Source organism: Miscanthus floridulus, chromosome 15, assembly GCF_019320115.1.
Source record: "Miscanthus floridulus cultivar M001 chromosome 15, ASM1932011v1, whole genome shotgun sequence".
In the NCBI taxonomy this organism is placed as follows: domain Eukaryota; kingdom Viridiplantae; phylum Streptophyta; class Magnoliopsida; order Poales; family Poaceae; genus Miscanthus; species Miscanthus floridulus.
The window spans coordinates 1817367-1822587 of NC_089594.1; the positions used below are offsets into that span (position 1 = coordinate 1817367).

Consider the following 5221-nt stretch of genomic DNA (forward strand, 5'->3'; position numbering starts at 1 on the left):
GGTGACGAAAAAATGGGCCATCCTATGACCAAAAAGCATTGAACGTACAGCGTCTTCCCCACGGACGGCGTCAACTGTCGGTACAGAAAGTGACCAACTAGTGAATATTTGTAGTTTTACTGTACGTTGTGATCGGAGCTAGCCTAGCACTCAATGACACAGGGTTTATACTGGTTCAGGCAACGTGCCCTACGTCCAATTTGGGTCGGTCGGTGACTTTATTCCTGAGCCTAGGTGCTCGAAGTCTGCAGTGGGGTTACAAACGAGAAGGAGAAAAATGGGGGGTACCAGAGGCCCAGTCAGCTCCGGTCGGAAGGGCCGAGAGCGACGGGAACTCCGCTATGAGCTAAGTGTTCAAGCGTGTGCTTGAGGTCCGAACCTAGCGATTCTGTGGTTGTGAGCTATTGGACTAATGAATCTAAAGGAACTGAGCTTGAAGAAGTCGACCTCCTTAGTTGGAGGGAGTGCATCCCCTTTTATAGATGAAGGGGATGGCTTTACAGGGGAGACGGTGAGAGTACGGATGCCACTAAGTCTTGTTGCCCACGCCGATGAGGACAGCATAATGGTAGGCGCCCACAACACTATTGATGCCACTGTAGAAGGTCAGGTGCATGTGGGCGGTTGCGTTGTCTTCTTCAGGAAGGGTAGATGTCGGTACCTGCAAAATAATGTTCGATGCCTAGAGGCATGTGAGGAGCCTTACCACGTTTACCTGGTACGGTGAATCCCGACGCCCGCAACACTGTTGATGCCTAGTGGCACGTGGGGGGATTTTTGCCATACAGGAGTCCAACGGCGCCTACAATACTATAGACACAAATGTCGGCGCCTACAATACTATTTGCGTCAGGGCGGTTGTGAAGTACTGTTCCCGTAGGCATATAGGGTATGGTCCCTGGTATCGTGGTTTGACTTGTGCGCTGCCTTCTCCGTTCGTCCCTGGTCCCTTCCGTGCGGGCGTCCCCGGTCAGATGGCCCCAGTCGGCTCCGGTTGCGCTAGTCGGAGAAGAGCGGCGAGCGGGGTTCCTAAGTACCCCGGTCGGAGAGACGCGGGGTTGGAGTCGGAAGTAGCGCTTTGGGCTAGTACTTTCGATCGAAGAGACCGTCCGGAGGCGGCTAGCATCCGAAGCGAGTGCTCTGGTCGGAGAGGTGGGCCGAAGAAGTTGACGAGCAGGTGCTTTTCTTTTGGGTAGACCTTCCGGTCGGTGACCGGACTGCCCTTCCGGCCCATTGTGTTTTAGACTCTTGGGCCGGCCCATGAACTATATGTTGTTTTCTTGGGCCGAGCTCTGGCGTGGAAGCCGGTCCCCAAGGGACCCCGAGTTTATAAACCCGACACACTCTTTGTGGGTTTTTCGGGATTCTTAATGGGTTTCATCCCATCATGAGTGACTCTCCACACACCCAAATCAACCACCTCAAGGTAGCAAGCCATTCTAGCTTTATAATAAGGGAAGTTAGTGTCGTCAAAGTACGGAGGCCTAGAGGTATCGGCTCAATGGCGGTTAAGCCAAAGGTCCAAATTGAGCCAACTGGCTCTGATACCAATTGAAGGGGACCGTGACGCCTAAGAGGGGAGGGTGAATTAGGCAACTTAAAAATCTTACTCTAAACTATGGCCTCGTTTTCTAACCTTAGCAAAACATATGCAAAAGATAAACTATCTAAATGTGCCACTATGGTTTTGCTAGTGTGTTGCTATCTCAACCGCAAAAAGGAGTAATACAATCAATGTAAATGCGGAAGCTAAAGGGCAAGGTAGAGATATGCAAACTCCCATCGACGACTCCAGTATTTTTACCGAGGTATCGAGAAGCGCACAAGCTTCCCCCTAGTCTTCGATGGAACCCCTCGCAAGGAATCCCTCGCAAGGGCCAAGCTCCTGGTCGGGTAACTCCGTGAATAGCCTCGGGCCTTCCCCACGCGTAAGTGGGTCTCCGACGTGCCTTCCGGCAAGCCTCTCCTGGATGCTCCCCGCCGTCTTCACTATCAAGTTTTCGGTTGAAACGCTACGGGCCTTGTTCCCACCGATACACGGTGGTGGCCACACCACAAACGCGGTTGGTGTGATCTCGCAAGACTATAAGCCCCTCCGATATACAACAATAGTGCTCGCAAGCACCGAGTGGTAAGAGGTATGCAAACCTCACTAAACACTAGGCCTAAACCTAGAGCAAGCATATAAGCGGTGGTCTAATCAATCTAAGCACTTCGCAAAGCACCTACGCTAATCACCTAATGACTCACTAAGCGGTGCAGCGTCCTGTGCAGCGTCCTGTCACCTCTGTGAGCTCGTTTCTTCGCGATCTTGGGTCCGGCTTAGTTCATATCTTCGTGTTTGGACTTTGCTTGATATCTTGGGTCTTCTCTTGTGCTTCTAAGGTCTTGCTTATGGTGTTGATCATCAGATCATCATGTCGCCTTCGTCCAAGGCACGTCTTGCACCCTATTGAACTACAAAACAAACACTTGCAAATTCTTTAGTCCAATTTGATTGTGTTGGTCATCAAACACCAAAATCCAAAGTAAATGAGACTAGGGTCCATTTTCCTTACACTCTCCACATACAATTGCTTACAAGGATTGAAACATGAAACCGCATATATATCAAACAGTACCACATGCGTACGTATTTATGATTATATGTATGTTACAGATCACAGCTTGCATTGCATTGGACCTAAGGTAGCTAGGTAGGTACAAGAGAACGAGATGCTGCTGGGTCGTCATATATGTTTCATAATCTATATTAGATATATGATGATGTGAAAATATCATCGCATCTTTCGTAGTCGTCGAACCCTAGCTAGGATATGATGCCTCCGTGCGTCTTGTTGCATGCTCCCGTTCCTCCTCCGGTCATCCTAGTCATCCCCCTCCTCGTCGTCATCGTCATCCGTGGTGGGCAGCCGGTGGCGGCAGAGAGGGCAGGCGGCGCTGCGGCGGAGCCACTGGAAGATGCAGTGCTGGTGGAAGGTGTGGGAGCAAGGCATGGCGCGGAGCCTTGTCATGTTCTCTACACCAGCTGCTGTTGGCTCCTCCTTGTCCTGATCTGCAGGATCAGCCAAAGGCTTAAGGCAGATGGCACAGTCGTCGTCGTCGTCCGTGGTGGTGACCTCCTTGAGCCCCAGGATGGCCTTGCTGGAGGCAGGGATGCGAGCACGCTTACTGATGGGACTGCGCTGGCGCCGGCTGGCAGAACCAGAGATAGCAGTTTGGAGGGACGATGGGGGTGGCGATGGAGATCGATGTCGAGATCCGACTAGTAGTAGAGCAGAAAATGGCCTCCTTCTCCGAGATGCTTCATGGTAATATGTACTACCAGGACGATAGGGGGCCAAGGCCAAGTCCACGGGATCAATGCTGTCTAGGTCATCTTCAAGCCACCATCTCGGTGCTCCAGGCACATAGCTCATCTCTCCCCAATGCAAGTGGATCCGATCCACCGACGGCCGGTATGTAAGCACGGTGGCGCGACAAGAGCTGAGCACGCAGTGGTGGATCGATCGATCGGGGCTGGCAAGCTAGGCAAATACGTACAGCGAGCGAGCAGCAATGCAAAGGGCCGGCCGGCCGGGGCTGCTCAAAACCTTTGTTACTGGCTCGATCAATATATATAATGGAAGAAACACAAGAAGGCCGGGGTTGTTGGAAGGGGAAGGCGGTGGCTGCCTCTTCCGATTCCGATACACCAACGAATAATCGGACGATCAATCGTTGCCGCCTTGCCGTAATAATCGGATCGCCTGCATATATGGCTGCATGCCTTGTTCGAGTCGGATCAAAACGTACCGATATGGATCGGAGTCGGAGCCATCACGATTCACGACGCCTAGCCGGTTGTTGCATGCAGACCCGACTTGCCCGGCCTGGCCTCCTATACGTCATCTATCTCTAACGATGACATGCATGCACATAATATGCACCCATGACACGTATGTACCCAATAACCTTGTTTTCGATCGACCACTGCAATGATTTTCTGTTTTCATTTCCTCTAAACAAAGGATCATCATTCACTAGCCTAACAGCATGCATCTCCAACCGTACGTAACGGGAAAAAAATGTAATCCTAAAATCCTGGTTTTAGTTTCCATCCTTTTGTAATCAAACGAAATAAAAATTAACACCTACCACCACCGACAGTTTCCAACGAACAGTTGCTCCTAATAAAAAATTATTAATAATAATAATATAAAATAAAAAGCAGGTGTATCACTTCACCTCAAGGGCTTTGGTCCTGCTCGTGACACCGCCGCCGCCTACGGCCTCACAGTCTCGGTCATCAATGGCAAGTCGCAAGGCATTTAACACAAACCCAGAACCTTCAAATTAGAATCTACATTGCCCGCTCTACCTCTCAAAGTGCTCTCTGATCTAAAAATAGTGGCTCGGGATTTGATTCCGGCGAACCTCCTAGCTTAGGCGGTGGTAGGTGGCGACCATGACCACCATCCTTGACACCCTAACTCATAGCCAAAACCTATCTACAAAACGCAATTAATCTTCATTGCCTTCTCTACTTCTCAATATCCTTGGATCTGAAATAGTCGCCGGATATTCGAGTCCGGCGAACCTCCAGGTGGCGGTGGCGGTGGTAGGGGCGATGGAGTGTCGAAGAAAAAAAGAATCGCCACCCCAAGATAGGGAGTAGCATTCCTTCACATATTTTTTGCACGTGGATGCCTCTGTTTTTACACGCACAAATAAATTGGGATTTAGGATAGGGATCTAATAGAGAAAGTTTTTTTCATCCTACAAAAAAATCAAGATTGGGAGTGGCTTTACAAAGCTGTGTCTCCCAAATCATGACCCCTAATTTTTATTCAGGAGCCTCACCTATGTTGGGGTGTCTATTTTTCCAGGCTTAACTCTAGCAATAGCATCAAATTAGGGCCTACAATTCTTGTTTTGCTTTGAAGCATATACTCTGTGTGTACCATCTCAAAAAAAGGTAACTTTTCGAGGTTTAAAATTTATATCTAAAAGAATAGTATTCTAATACGGAAGCTAATCACAAGTGCATGCAAACGATAAATACCAAATCCAGGAGATATCCTCTGGAAAGGAAAGAAGATGAGGGCGCGTCTTTTCCCAACCCCAACGTCCTTAATCTGTCTAAAAATTTCTAGAAAGTTATTTATTTTTGGACCAAGGGAGTACATGGTTCATATAAATGCATGCTCAGCGTTTGTTTGTATCTAGGCTTGGCAGGTGC

General features: G+C 49.3%; 1 pseudogene; it reads right to left on the reverse strand.

Annotated features, from left to right (window-relative positions):
* Nucleotides 1–2777: 2777 nt before the first annotated feature.
* LOC136509457 (E3 ubiquitin-protein ligase RDUF2-like) lies at nucleotides 2778–3419 on the reverse strand (annotated as a pseudogene).
* Nucleotides 3420–5221: the final 1802 nt, after the last annotated feature.